Source organism: Desmodus rotundus, chromosome 1 (genome assembly GCF_022682495.2).
Source record: "Desmodus rotundus isolate HL8 chromosome 1, HLdesRot8A.1, whole genome shotgun sequence".
NCBI classification, from domain to species: domain Eukaryota; kingdom Metazoa; phylum Chordata; class Mammalia; order Chiroptera; family Phyllostomidae; genus Desmodus; species Desmodus rotundus.
Window position 1 is genome coordinate 132,326,459 of NC_071387.1, and position 16,415 is coordinate 132,342,873.

General features: G+C 37.2%; 1 long non-coding RNA gene across 1 annotated transcript in view; it reads right to left on the reverse strand.

The window, feature by feature from the left end:
- Positions 1-16,415, reverse strand: part of LOC139440280 (uncharacterized) — a 61,734-nt gene that overhangs the window by 44,930 nt on the left and 389 nt on the right. The window lies entirely within an intron of this gene.

The following is a 16,415-nucleotide window of genomic DNA, read 5'->3' on the forward strand; positions in this document are numbered from 1 at the left end:
CTTTTTCTTAGACTTATCAAGGTTTTTAAAATTTGGGTTAAAGAAGTCATTTTAGCTGAGAAATAAGTATAAACTATGCTCACATAGATTATTTTTATATGTTCAAATACTAACTCATTGTGATATCCTTAAGGGTTTTGATAATCTTTGTATACCTATCATATTTTAACTACTTTATTAAAATATCTATTGTAGGTTTTCTTTGGCAAACAGACTATAGAAGAAGTCCACATAAATCAATTTCATTTATTACAAGTCAAAATTTAACCACAGATACATTATTATAAGAGATGCTGGAACTTCTGGCAGCTTTTGATACATTGTTTCAGGTGAAGTGAGGACCTATAGTTTGAAGGAAGGTTAGAGAGAAGGTAGTCTCTACCTTTTTAGAGAACATACTTTATGTCTGGTAAAGTAATGTTTTTTACTAATAACACTTTCGCACCCATTAACTTTTAGGTTGACTGAAGGAAGAAGGAAGTAGTAGTCATTTAAATGTTAAACACACTTTTGTTTTGAAAACCATAACTCATTAGATTCATCATATTCATCTAACTACAGTCCTTCCTTCTAGGAATCTTTTCACAGGCTTCTTTGCTCCACCCCCTTCCCCCAAAAGGCTGACCTATATGTGACGTAAATTTAGCTGTCTTTATGGGCTTAGAAAGCAAACGGCAACACATGAAAGAGGCTTCTAAGCAATTTGAAAGTTATGTACAAGCCAATCATAAAAAGTTATGTACATGCACAAAATTTAAGTAAAACATTTGCAGCACATAATAAACAAAAAGTTAATGAATTTATAATGACTTTTACAAATCACTAAGAGAAATAATTCAATTAGCCAACAGAAAAATAGGTAAAGGATATTAAAAGACAGTTGGCAGAAAAAAGAAAAACAAATGGAAATCATGCTTAATTCAACTCATAATTAAATAAATGCAAACCAAAACAAATTACATATTTCAACTATCAGAAGGGCAAACGTAAGTACTCTGATGATACACAATGTTGACAAATATTTGATGAAAATGTAAACTGACACAACTTTTGGGAGGGCAATTTTGAATATCAAAATTAAAATGTTTGTAAACTCTGAACTATAATTCTACAGATAGGGATTTATCAAACAAATAACTAAAAAAAATAAGATATATGTTCCAGTGTATTTACTAACTCACTCACTATTGGTAATAAAAAATCTGGAGATGACTTAAATATCCATCAATTAGTACAATTGGTTAAATAAATTATTATATACTCAATCAAGTCAATATTACTTAGCCTTGCAAAGAAATACACATGCTGTTAAAAGAATGGAATCATACTTGCTGTTAACTAAATGAAAAAATATCATGTGCATTATGATCTTTTTATGTACATGCAGAAATATACTTTTTTTCTAAGAAGCGTATAAAAACTGTTACTTTGGCAGTCATTTAAGGCAGAACGTTAGTAAGAGAAATTAATAGAGACTTTGTTTCACACTTTATACCCTCTTGCCTGATACAAAATTTTATTTAACATATATATTTGTCAATGTTATATATTTATATTACATATCTGTTATATAGGTGGTATATATCTATACGTATCTTTATATGTAATATATAAATATACCTCTATGTATTTATACTATATAATCATAACATTTTATGAATATATAATTAATTAATAATATATGTATATTACAGATGATAGAACACATTTTCTATATATTATAACATAGTATATTGTGCATATTGTTACATAATTTAAAATATATATTTAAATATTATATGTAATATACTTTATATATTATATTATCGAAATTGAGATACATTTTTAAACCAATAACTGGAAATGAATAGGTTTTTATCCTTTCTAGATGATATTATAAAATTTCTTTTATAACAAAATATAGTAAGATAATATGCCAAGTTTGTTTTTCTCTCTCAAGAAACCTTTACCTGAAGACATGGTAAAGAACCTTAAAAATAATACTATTCTTGATACAAACAGTTTGTCATCAAGATACAAACAGTTTGTCATCTATGGCTTGTCATCTTCTACAGATGGTTTGTCACCATTTGTTCAAGGTAAAGAACATACCCTATGAAGCAGCAACACCCTCCTAAATGTAGACCCCAGAGAAACTTACACATGTGCCTGTGATGTGTGCTGAAATGCTCACAGCAGCCATGTTCACAACAGCAAAAATAAAAAAATAGCACGGAAACCAAAATATTCATTAACAGTGAAACGGCCACATCAGTTGTGGTATGTCCATACAAGGAAGTACTATCATGTTGTGGAAAGAGATGTATTACAACACACACAACAACATGGATCAATGCACAAGCTCATGCTGAAAAGCAGCAAGACGTAAAAGAAACATGCAGTGTGAATCCAGTTATATTATGTTTAGGGCTATACACACAATGGAAAAACCAAGGAAATGGTTATCACAAACCATCTGGGAGGGAGAGAAAAGGGCCGTCAGCTGGAGGGACAAATTGGGGGGGCTACTGGGGCCTGGCTATATTGTGTTTCATGACCTCGATGCTCATTTATACAGATGTTTACTTTGTAATTTTCATCAAAATGTACATGTTTTAAACACTTTGCTGAATGCGTTATGCATCAAAAAAAAAAAAAAACCTACAAAAATAAAACACCCACCACCATTCTGCATCAAAAACATGGTTCACATAGACCAATCCTTTGATTCCAAAGGATATGTTATGCGAGTTCCCAAAGGGTCATTCGTAGGCTTGCAGGATGAATTGTAAGAGCTGACATTTATAACCGTGAAGCAATGTACAGAGAGACGGAATATGGAACTGTGTCTTCACCATCACAAAAAGAACCAGTATCAGTACTGAGAGTAGATTCTACAGTTAGATGAGAAGACAGAACTTCAATACTTTCTTCATTATTAGATATTTAATATTCACTCCTAAATCAGATATAGGCCAGTCCTTTTCAAGAATATTACATTTCTTGATTAATCTACTTCATAAACAGCAAATTGTCTTAAATAGTATTAATATATCTTCCCTGTCATTATTGCTCATATTCATGTAGCCTGCACAGAGAGAATCTGAGAGCTGAAGTACATGAAGCATGTCAAGAGGCTTAAAATCATATAGTTAAAAGCAAAATATCTTCTCAACTCATGTTCCACATCCAAATATATGGTGGTGGCAATGGGGGAGAGGAGAAAGAGCTTTGAATTGCTATGGTATACACACATACACAAACTCACACACTGTAAGGGAAAAACCCTTTAAATGTGAGCTATATATGAATTTTCCCATAATATCTGTAGGTTCATTTTTAGTTCCATGTTTAACGTAAGTACCGTTTTAATGCTAGTAATAGAATGTTTTATAACTCTTTAAAATTCAGGTTTCTACCCACTGGCACGACTCATCATCGTAGGGAATTCCAGAACTCCATGGATTCTGGCTGTCCACATAACTGCCCAGTCAAAAATTGTATTTCCCAACCTGCTACACATAGCCAAATGCCTATATATTGGCCAATGAGATGCAAGAATTGTGTACCTTGGTTTTGAGTTGCGTTTTCCACCCTCCAGTTCCCTCTTCCAACTGACTGGAACATAGCAAGAAATGAAGCAGCTGCCTCTGACCCAGAAATGAGTCTCCTGGTGAGAATGGCAGCGCTGCCTGCCAGCTTGAGTCGTATCATTTCTGGATCGTGGTCCGAGTAAAAGATAACGTCTCTCTTATCTAAGCATTGAAATTAGAGGATACTGTTAAACTAGGTTTTACCATAAAAGCTTAAATACTCAGTTAAATTACTTGAAGAAAATTATTAAATCATTGCCTCATACAATAGCAAAAATAAGTGTTATAACAGAGGATTAAAAATAAAACCTTATACTGTTAGTTTTATGTACATGACTTTGCAACGGCAAAGGCCCCTAAGCATTATAAAAAAGTAAAAATAACAAAGAAAAAGGTTGAAATGGTTGATGGCAATACATTTTTTAAATAACTTAATGCCAATACTATGATGAAAAAAGCACAATGGAACTGACAAACTGAAGTGAACTGATTTAGTTTACAGTTTAAGTCTGTGAGACATACAAAGCTCAATATGGCAAGTAAAAGACAGCAGATAAATTGCAAAGAACACTGTATTAATTGTTCCTTGGCTCCAAGTCATAGGAACCAACTCTGATTAATTCAGAGTGAGTTACTGGGAGAATGTGAGAAAGCTAAAAGAAGAACTGGGTGCAGGAAGGACAACAGAAGTAGTTCTGGATGGTGCTGGTAGCAGGAACTACTTACTGAGTTGGCCAAAAAATTCATTTAGTTTTTCCGTATAATGGCGCGGTTGTACTGCTTAGTTGTCTTTAACTTCATTCAAAACAATTTTGTTAAGATTGTACTGTGACAGCTGTCATGTAGTATGTTTAAAAAAAAATCAAAATTGGTGAACTTTTGTGCAGCCATTTTAATATTGAAGATGGAAGAAGATATACAACATTTTTGGTGTATTACGCTTTATGATTTCATGAAAGGTAAAAACTCAACTTAAATGCAAAAAAGATTTGTACAGTGTATGGAGAAGGTGATATGACTGATTGAAGATGTCAAAGTGGTTGGCGTAGTTTCTTGGTACTATTTACATTTTGGCCAAATAATTCTTTGCTGTGGGCTGTCCAATGCACTGGAAGATGTTTAGCAGCACCCCTGGCCTCTACCCACAGAAGCCAATAGCAAGAGAGAGCTGACATACTCAAAATATCCAGATTAATGAAGTTATTGGTGAAAATGAAAAATGTGTCTTTTATTTTGTGGAAAAAATATAATGGACTTTCTGGCCAACCCAATACTTTACAGTTTTCCTTGAGTGCTGCCACTGGAATAAATGGACAGTTCCCTAGAAACAGACTGAGGTGGAGGATGTCTTAGATTTGCTGAGAGTGCTCTCAGGAGATACACCTATGAGATGAAGAAGGAAGGCTTGTGCAGAGGGAGAACCAGACCCACTAAGAAGATGCAGCTGAAGCCTCACCTAGTCCTGCAGGTGGTCTGTAGAGTAGTCCCAAACAGAGGCCTGTGCCTTTGCACTGTCCCTTTAGTCAGTTGCCTTGGGCTGCCCCAGGCAAGGCAATTCTCTAGTGAGGGAGGTGGTAAGGTGTGAGAAGGTAACAGTCCCAGCAACTGGACTTACTTTCTTACTTTGCATCACACCACTCAAAATTCAAAACTCTAAAGAGAACGAGAGTGGCACACTGGTCACGTGCTCACAATTGGGCTGGGACAGGCAAGGTCTTCTAATATCTCCAAAACTGCACAAAGGGGTCATTCACACACTCCACCGAAAACCAAACCAGACCAAACCAAACCCACACCCAGCTGTACGCTATTACCAAACAAAGTACAACGGAAACCAGACTTCCAGGATGCAGCAAATATCTACTACAGCTATCAATGAGCAATTCAGAAACAACAACATATAAAAGACTAATAAACTTTGAAAAGTTCACAGAAAATTAAACATCTTTTGCTAATCGGACTGACAAAGATAAAGGGTCCTTCTCAGAATTTGTAAGGGTAGTGTAAGGTAGGCACTCAAATCCAGTGCTGATAGAATAAAACACTGACAATCTTTCTGAAAATTTTGCAATGTGTGTCAAAACTTTTAAAAATACACATACCCTGCCATTTCACTTCTAGGAATTCACCCTAAGGAAGTAATCAGTCACAAAGAAAGATATATGCACAAAGATACCCAATGCAGCATTGCTTGCTATAATTATAAAGGAAAGAAATAAATGAAACATTCAAAGATAGGGGATGGGAGCTGTGTAAAAAAAAGTGAAGGGATTAAGCAAAAAAAAAAAAAAAAAAAAAAGGAAGAAAGAAGAAAGAAAACCTCATAGACCCAGACATCAGCATGGTGATTACCAGAAGGAAAGAGGGGTGGGGGAGGTAGAAGAGGGTAAAGGAGGGTAAATGGTGATGGAAGGAGACTTGACTTGGGGTGAACACACAATATATAGATGATGTAATATAGAATTGTACACCTGAAACATATATATATAATTTTATTAACCAATGTTGCCCCAATAAATTCAATAAAAATAAAAAAATAGGTGATAAGATTCAGTAAATTACGATAAATCCACATGATGCAATATTATGACACCCTTAGGAATCATGCAGTTTCAAGATATTTATACATACAGAAAGATGCTTGTTATTGGTAAGTTTTAAAAATTATAAAACAAAACACATAATAAATAATTTTGTATTGTCATAAACCAAAAAGTTAATGTTATTTTAGGGTGATGGCATTGTAAGTACTATTTTGCTTGGAGTTTCCCTATAATTTTTCTATTACACATGTGTTACTTTTATGAGAAAAATATTTCGTCAAATTAATTGATCTCATAAAATTTTTTATTTCTATTCTAGAATTTTATGTCTTTAGAAATTGGTTAAAATAGAGTTGGACTTCTAGTTCAAATTTCTTTAAAAAAACAAAAAAGCTTTTTGGCTAATCAGAAGAGTTGATAGCAGGGGCCAGAGTCTCAGTCAGATGTGGTAGCCCAGTTTTAAGTAAAAACAATTTCTTGCACTGTAAAAAAAAAAAAAATCTGTCTTTACCTTTATAATTATCAGTTGTTGTTGTTGTTTTTTAACTGGAATATTGAAACTAATTGTTTTGGCCCACATTTAAAGGAAGAATAAAATTACTTGGAAAGAGTCCAAAGGAAAGTAATAAAAATAATTATGTACTTAGAAGGTGGGTTGTATAATGACATGCAAGAGGAAATCATTTAGAATATAAAACCAAAAATAACCTTACATTTAATGGGTTACCATAACCTCTCAAGAACAGAACAAAAAGCAAAAAAATTAGATTGTTAGAGAAATAATTTTGTTTAGCCATTAGAAAGAACGTCTTGTTCTTTAAGTATATTACATGTCTTTAAGTGTAATACTATGGCTGTAACGACTTGTAACCATTAGAATATGTTAAAGAAAAAAATGCTTTGTTTTTCTTTAAGTGTCAGTAGAATAATTATTCTTTAGAGTAGGGATTTACTACATAATCCTTTAGGATCACTTCCATGTTTATGGCTTTTTGAATTTCAGGCATCTTAATTACAAGATGACTTCTCAATTATACAATACTTACAGCTTTTCAAAGGTGAAAACATGGAGAAAAGCTTTCTGGTGGCATAGGTAAACATGGCTCACCTCGTCACACAACCACATCAAAATTACAACCAAATTACAGACCACCACTCAGAACCGTCAGGAACAGAGTTGAATGGAAGTCCGACAACTACAGAATTAAAGAAATCACATCCATCCAGACTGGTGGAGGGGCAGAGCCTTTATTCACGTGTGGTGGATAAAAATTCAGGAGGCATTATCTCGGGAGTGAGAGTTCCAGCCCCATACCCAGGGTTCCAGTGCCAGGAAGTTAAGCCCCCATAACTTCTGGCTGCAAAACCCAACAAGGATAGAGTTGGTGGAAGAAAATTCTGGAGTCCCAAGCAGTTCCCCTTAAAAACCCACACATGGACTTAGACTCACTTCCCTCTGAGCTCCAGGACTGGGGTAGTAGCTGAAAGGCACTAGTGGTATACAGGAACTGAAGTGTCTGGCGTCCAAGTGAGAGCTGGGGACAGCTTTCTCCCAGACACTAAAGCGAACAGAGGCCACTATCCCTTTTCTGAACCTTTCCCTAAAAAGCCAAAGAGCCAGCAGATGGGTGCTATATCTGAGACTCCATCAACCTGGCTAACACTGTTTGCCCCTCCCTGGAGATCCCCTGAGGCTCAATCCCATCCAATTTACAGCTGTTAACAGTGGCTTTTCCATTAGAATGGCTAGTATTGGCTTATGCTTCACAACTTCCTAAATCCTTTCAAACGAGCAACAGCCGGCCTCAGGGAGCACTCAGCCCCCATACCTCTTGCTAAGTGGCCCCAAGCCCAGCACTAGCAGCAACCAAACTAGATTCTCAGCTTGGCTTTGCCTGAGAATCTCCAAGCCCAACCCAAGTAGCAGCCATCTCAGATTGCTTTATAGCTCAGGCAGAGTGGCCCCAGGCAAAACACAGGTGAGGGCTGACCTTGGCCTGCACCACCCAGGAATCCCCAGAGCCTTCACACCCAGTGCACAGCTACAGACCACTAGAGAGCACCTCCACCCTGCCTCTGCACAGCTGATCCTCCACAGAGGGTGGAGGTTGATGGTCAGTGGTCACAGCCAGTCCTTGCAGCTGAATGGCCTGGGTAAATCCCTCCCATTGACCTGCCAAGAGCAACCAAGGCTCAACTACAAAAGGAGGACGTACTCCGCCCATACAAAGGGCACACCTCAAGTACCCAGCTGTGCAGTAGGGGGGGCTGTGCCACTGGACCCTACAGGACACCTACTACATTAGGTTACGCTACCGAGACAGGGAGTCATAGCAGCTCTACCTGATACACAGAAACAAACACAGGGAGGCTGCCAAAATGCCTCCAAAAGGAAATGCCCCAAATGAAAGAGCAGATCAAAACTCCAGAAAAAGAATGAAACAAAGTGGAGATATGCAATCTATCAGGTGCAGAGTTCAAAACACCAGTTATAAGAATGCTCAGTGAGCCCTGGCTGGCGTTGGCCTGCAAACCAAAAGGCTGCAAGTTCAATTTCCAGCCAGAGCATATGCCTGGGTTGTGGGCCAGGTCCCTGGTTAGGGGTGTGTGAGAGGCAACCAGTAGGTGTTTCTCACACACTGATGTTTCCCTCACTCTCTTTGTCTCTCCCCTGCTCTTTAAAAATAAATAAAAATTAAAAACAAAAGAAAAAGAAAAAAGTTTAAAAAAAAAGAATTGAGAACTTCAACAGCGTGAAAAACATCCAGTCAGAAATGAAGGATACACTAATTGAAATGAAGGACAATTTACAGGGAAAAAACAGTAGAGTGAATGAAGTTGAAAATGAAATCAATGATTTGGAACATAAGGAAGCAAAAACCAACTAATCAAAACAACACGCGAAAGGAATCCAAAAAAATGAGGATAGTGTAAGCAGCTTCTGGGACAACTTCAAGCACTCCAACATTCACATCACAGGGATTCCAGAAGAAGAAGAGAAAGAGCAAGAAATTGGAAATCTATTGGAAAAAGTAATGAAGGAAAACTTTCCTAATTTGATGAAGGAAATAGACATGCAAGTCCAGGAAGCACAGAGTCCCAAACCAGATGGATGCAAAGAGCCCCACTCCAGGATACATCATAATTAAAATGCCAAAGGTTAAATATAAAGAGAGAATCTTTTTCTAATGATTTTATTTATTTATTTTCAGAGAGAGGGGAAGGGAAGGAGAAAGAGAGGGAGAGAAACATCGATGTGTGGTTGCCTCTCACATGTCCCCTACTGGGGACCTGTCCCACAACCTATACATGTACACTGACTGGGAACCGAAATGTCAACCCTTTGGTTCACAGGCTGGAGCTCAGTCCACTGAGCCACACCAGCCAGGGCCAGATAAAGAGAGAATCTTAAAAGCAGCAAGAGAAAAGTAGTTAGTTACCTACAGGGGAGTTCCCATAAGACTGTCAGCTGATTTCCCAAAGTAAACTTAACTGGCTAGAAGGGATTGGCAAGAAATATTTAATGTCATGGCCCTGGCTGATGTGGCTCAGTGGATTGAATGCTGGCCTGTGAACCGAAAGGTTGCCAGTTCGATTCCCAGTCAGGGCACATTCCTAGGTTGTAGGCCAGGTCCCTGGTTGGGGGCTTGGGAGAGGCAACCAATGGACGTTTCTCTCTTGCACATTGATCTTTCTCTCCCTGACTTTCTCCCTCCCTTCCTCTCTCTCAATAAATAAACAAAATCTAAAAAACCAAAAATATTCAAAGTCATGAAAAGCAGGGCCCTATAGCCAAGATTGCTCAAACCAGCAAAGCTATTATTTAGAATTAAAGGGCAGATAAAGAGCTTCCCAGACAAGAAAAAATTAAGGGACTTCATCTTCACCGGACCATTATTATATGAAATGTAAAACTGACTTATTTAAAAAAAAGAAAATCAAAACTGTGAACAGTAAATGTAAATAAATACATATCTATCAACAACTGAATCTAAAAAACAAACTAGGCAAACTAGAGACAGAATCATGGATATAGAGAGCGTTTTGATGGTTGTCAGGTGGGAGGGGAGTGTGGGAAATGGATGAAGAGGTGAGGGGATAAAGAAGTACAAATAAGTAGTTACAGAATAGCCATGGGGATGTAAAGTACAGTATAGGAAATGGAATAGCCAAAAAACTTACATGCACGACCCATGGACATGAACAATGGTGCGGGGATTGCACCACTCCATTGGGGGTAGTGGGTGGATTGGGACAAATGCAATAGCATAATCAATAAAATATAATTAAAACAAAGAAAAAAAAAGCAAAAACATGAATTAATCATTAAGAAATGTAATAGAGAATAAAAAATTAGGTATTTTTCATTAATAGTCAGGAAAATGTAGGTATATAATTTAGTTACGGGATACACTACAATATTTGAGTCCATAAAGGTGATAATTAAACTAATTATTAAGGTATGTGTTTTTTGTAAGTGTTGGCATGTGTTTTAAACCTCTATTTTTTAGAAAGTAAAATGTAATATAGTGAATGCAGACAGAACATTCCTATAGCATATTTTAGTATGTAAAATACAGTTAGTATGTAATGGTTTTAGTAACAAATCATTAAAGAGTAGAGTAGAAGACAACAATGAATTTAAGGTGAATAAGAAAAAAACCCTCAGTCTAGACTGTTGCTCCATCTACCAAAAACATGGTAGCAAAATGATATTAATCATTTAACAACTACTTTAAAAATCCAAAATTTCTGCCCTGGCTGAGAGTTTGGATAGAGCTCAGCTGGACAGAACATCCTCGCAGTGCGCCAGGGTTGTGGGTTTGATCCCCAGTCAAGGCACATTAAGAAGCAACCGACGAATGCATATATAAGTGGAACAATAAACCTATGGCTTTTTTTCTTTCTCTGTCTCTAAAATCAATAAATAAAAAATGTTTAAAAATCCAAAATCTCTTAACAGAAAAAAATAGTCTACCTAGTACTCAAAACTTCACTTACATGCCTCTCAAAAACAAAACAAAAAGCAAAATTTAAAAACAGGACAGCCGCAAAAAATTTTTTCAAAGGTTTATCTTAGAACTATTTCTTATTCTGAATACAGTATTAAAAGTTTTAAACACTTACTTAATGTTTACTTACATTAGGGCTTACTGTTTTTCAGGCCCTCTTCTAAGCACCGTAAGGGCAGTAATTCATGTAATCCTCAGAACTCTGTGAGGCAGTACCACCATTATCACTCTCTTTCAGGAGAGGAACTGAGACACAGAGGCCACATTAGCCTAAGTTCCCTTGACCATTAACTAGTAGTAGAACTGAGGTTCAAATCCAGGCAGTCTGGCTTTGGACACCATGACTGCAACTAGTGAGCTATTTTGTATAAGTATTTACTTTATATACTAACATTTGATAACAGTTTTAAAGTTTGCAAATGTTCACAGCCTGCAGGGTTCGAAGTGTAAAAAGTACACCAGTGGAGATGGAAGGTAACCTTTCCAATGTAACATCTGAGTGGAAGAGAGCTCCTTGACTAGCTTTATGACATACATTCTGGTAGAAGCGAGGAATGAGAAGACAGAGATTACATTTATTTTAGCTGCATTTGTCATGAGCTACTGCTTGGATAAGATTCAAACTCAATAAAACCTTGGGCTGTCTTTTTTGAAAGGCATAATTCACAAATATGAACTTAAGTATTATAGAAAAAGTCAGATTTTTAAAAATTCTATGACCAACTTTAAAATGTTTATAATATTTTTAATTAAAGAAGAATATAGTTGGGACTTAGGTAAGAAAACAAAATTATGACACAGCATAAACAAGTTTCTCTTGGTAACTTTTTTTTCCATGATAAGATAATCACTTTATTTCTTAATGGAAATACCACTGACCTAATCTGTATGTTAGTGAAAAAGGAAAACCATAAGCAGGCAAAATCTAAGCATAGCACATTAAATTCATTATTAGAAAAAAAAAGAGAGATGATGTTAAAGGCATTACATGGTTTTCATATGTTCTAACGCTACAGATGTGAAAAGTTGTAGGTCTGATATAATTAATATCTCCTTTTAGCATTTTGAAATTAAGTTCCCTTCTAGTTACAAAATTCTAAATACATTCAATACATAGTACTGAGTTCACTGAAACATATATTGCCAAAGGCTGACTTTTTGGCCAAAAAAAAAAAAAAAGGAAAATGGCAAAATGACCTAGGTACTTCACCATGGCATTGATGAATCTCTGCCTCAAGGTCAGTCTCTAAACTGATACAGGGTGAAACTAGTAACCAAACGTTTGCTGACTGAACTAAAAGGAGACCTCTCCTGAGTGTTTCTATGAGTCTCATACGCACATTTGGACTTTATCTCCCGGAACCCTTGCTCTCCTTCCCAGTACCCTCCTATCATATTGGCTAATACATGTTACTAAATTCAATATGATATATTCACCTTGTATCCTTTTCTACCTCTTGGTCCAATTTAACTCAGCTAATCCTACTTCAAAAATGCCTCCATCTGGTTGTGTTCTCATCCCTCAGGCCACTCCTCCTTTTACGTAGTCATGAAACATTGGAACGACACAACACTAGGCCCTAGGCTTTCTTCCCAACTCTATACCTATAATGCTTAATATGGTAGCCACTAGCCTATGGGGCTATTTAATAAACTTAAAATAAAATTAATTAAACTAAAAATTCATTTCCTGGGTTGCACTCAGCATTTCAGGTGGGTTGTGGCTATCACATAGGGCGGGGCGGTGACAGAACATTTCCATCATCGCACAAAGTTCTACCGTGCCCTGCTGCTCCATACCGTCCCTGAGTGACTGTCTGGACGAAAAATCGAGTGGAAAGTAACCTGACAGGGTGATCTGATCCTGAATTCCTAACCGGGCAGGTTGTGGTGGGTGGTCACTGCCCCAGGCAGGTAACTTTTTAATAAAAGGTTTATCTTTGCTTTAAGCAGGCCCTGTCCCTGGTTTTGGTGCCTCTAGGTTACCACACCTTTGAAACACTCCACCCTCACGAGAGCACATAATCTTGTTAACTAAGCTGTAATCCAATCCCACCTTACTGTCTCCCACCTACACGTCCTGTTCCTTACATATCTGTAATTCAAATGCATAAAAGCAGCTGGAAAACTGTCATTCTATGGAGTATTTGAGATCTTGCTCCCTGGCATATGTCATCAGTTTGGATCTTAAATAAACTCATACAAAAATTCTCTACAGGTTTGGACTTTGCTTATGTCGACACATCCGTGGTGTCAGTTATCATCTATTTGCAGAAGGCCTCCACATCTGTACTTTCTTACACAAACTTCTCCTCTAAGCACAAAGCCCATGTAGTTAAGTACTTTTTTTACTTTTCCACTTGGTATCTTGAAGATACCTCAGCCTAATACGCCCAAGAATGAAACTCACATATTTATCTCCAAACCTAGTTTTAGAATGTTCTCTCTCACTCACGTCACGACCATTTAACCCCAGGTAAATTACAAAACTCATTTATCCCTTATTCTCTCTCATTCCTTCTATCTATCTCCAAGTTCTTTGAGTTATTTCTCAGATTTTTCTCCTTCCTCATCTCCCCACCTCTATAATCCAAACTCTTATAGCTTGATTAGTGGAGAAGTCACCCTGGATTCAAATCTTGGTTTTGGCTGAATGACTTTAGAGAAGTTACTCAACCTTTGTTTCTTAACCAAGCTTTTCATCTGTAAAATGGGAGAAATAATATGACTTTCTTCAGTGTCCTAAGAATAAAATAAAATTATGAATGTAGAGTTTAGCACAGTATCCAGGACATTAAGTTCCCTATAAATGTTAGTTTCTAGTGTTATTAACATCTCGTGGATGGATTACTGAAATTGTATCCTGTCTTTTCATGCTTATTCTTCCTCCTTTCCAATCTTCTTCACACAAAAGAGACTTTTTATAATAAATATAAATCTAATCACATGCCTTCCTCTCTCCCTGGAAACCTATTAATGGTTTTATAGGGCTCTTAGAATAGACAGACACCAGGTTGTGGCTCAATGGATTGAGCACTGGCCTGCGAACTGAAAGGTTGCTAGTTTGATTCCCAGTCGGGGCACATGCCTGGGTTGTGGGCCAGGCCCCCAATTGAGGGCTTCTGAGAGGCAACCCATTGATGTTTCTCTCTCACACTGATTTTTCTCCCCCCCCTTTCCTTCTCCCTCCCCCTCTCTCTAAGAATAAATAAATTAAGTCTTTAAAAAAAAAAAGCAGACTCATCCATTTCTTATCTAATTACTATGCTTTAACCAAACTGGCTTCAAGCTCCTTAGACAGGTCATGTCCACTCCAAGAGGGCTTTTGCCATAACGTTTCCCTTTTTTGGAAAAAGGCCTGCAAGTTATAGTTTAATCCTAATCAACCTTCAGACTTCAGCTGAAAAGTCACTTCCTCCCTAAGTCTGGTCCCTCTATTTTACAATCTCATAGTACTATGTTCCTCTCTGCCCTGGAATTTCTCAGTTTGTACTTACACCTTTTTATACGTGACTACTATTTATTATTACTACACATTTATTTATTTTCTCCAAATGACATCTCCTGAAATTCCCCCCACCCAAAGTTGCTCCACTTACCATTTCCTTATCTAAGAAAACGGCAATATCATTTTTCTAGTTGTTCAGGCCAAAACCCTTGGATTCTCATTCACACTCCATATCCATCAGAAAATTCTATTGCCTCCTCAGAATTCAACTACTTTTCAAACATTTCAACTGCTACCCATCATGGTCAAAGCCACATCATCGCTTCCTGAATTTTTTATTACCTCTTAACAATCTCCTTGTTTCCTTATAAGAAGAGATACCTGAGTTCTGTCTTCAACGTGACCACACAATGAGGGGACACTCTGCAACCCGTCACCAAAACGTGGCCATACTGGCGCCCTGCTCTCACATTCTAGCCTCTAGAACTGTAAGAAAATAAATTTCTTTTTCAGTCACCCAGTCTATATTTTGTCAGGGCAGCCCAAGTTGACTAATACACTGTCCCACTCGGAGTAAAAGTCAAAAGTCCTTCCAATAGCCTCAGAAGTCCTACACCGTTTGGTCTTTCCTACTCCCAATCCGTAAGCTCTCTGACCTAATCACCTTCGATTTCTCCATCCCTTAAGCAACTTAAGCTACACTGGCCTCCATGAAATTCCATGAACATGTCAGACGTGCTGTCACCTTTTCGTTTTTATTCTGCTTGGAATATTCTTTTCCCAAATATTTGCATCACCCACTTCCTCACTCAAATGTCACCTTCTCAGAGGGGCCATCCCATGAAAAATTTTACCACCTCCATTTCACATACCTCTCCTATTCCCTTTTCCTTAGCACTCCAAGCATACTCTATTTTCCTAGGTATTTCTATCTTCCTACAGCATGCTAAATACTTTATCTATTTATCGTTTATTGCCCCCCTCCCTTTCTCCCTGGACAATGAACTCCAGGAGAGAAGGCACTGTCTGTTTTGCTCATGGCTATATATTCCCGGAACACAGAGCACCTCATAGTAGATGCTTACTGTTTGTGCAGTTCAATGAATGTTGAATTCCAATAGCTATCTAATTAGCTTTGGAGCTAAGAGGTACCACACAGATCAACTACCAAGACAGAAATCCCCTAGTAGAAACAGCATTGCCTAAAGGACCACCTGATTTTTCTGGCCTCTTCTGTTTTTTGCTAATATCACTAATGTGCAAGAAGGAATTTAGAAACTGTGCCTACATGATCCAAGAGCGGTTCTCTCCCCTCTCCATCTTTACAACAGAGATAATAAAATGAGATGAAAAGCTGTGCAAGTCAAATAAGCAAATGGTTACAACAATTTTTTGAGAACTACCTGGTTGCAGTTTTCTTAACAGGACTATTTCCAAACAGCTCTGCAAACCCTGCCACACTTCAAGGGTTCGGCAAAGGACGGTGTTTATCCCCACAAATAAAATACAAAAATATATAAATATAAATACAGGCAAGTGATCTAAGAAGCCATTCATTGTTATCTGTTTTCCTGTAGGGCTGTGGGGTAGAATTTAGGTTAAAAATGGATTCTGCTAAGCATGTTGCAAAATAATTATTATCTCCTATGTTTTACATTAGAAAAAAACTGACCTGCAGATGAGTACCTTTCTGTTTTAATTAACACAGGAATTCTTCACAACCTACACCATGCTGAAAGCTTCAGGTTAGTTACTGCTCTCATATTCATTTCTGAGCTTCCCAGCATTTTTAGAAATGCCTCAAGTTAAAAATCGTCATGAAACAATAAGGTATTACAAC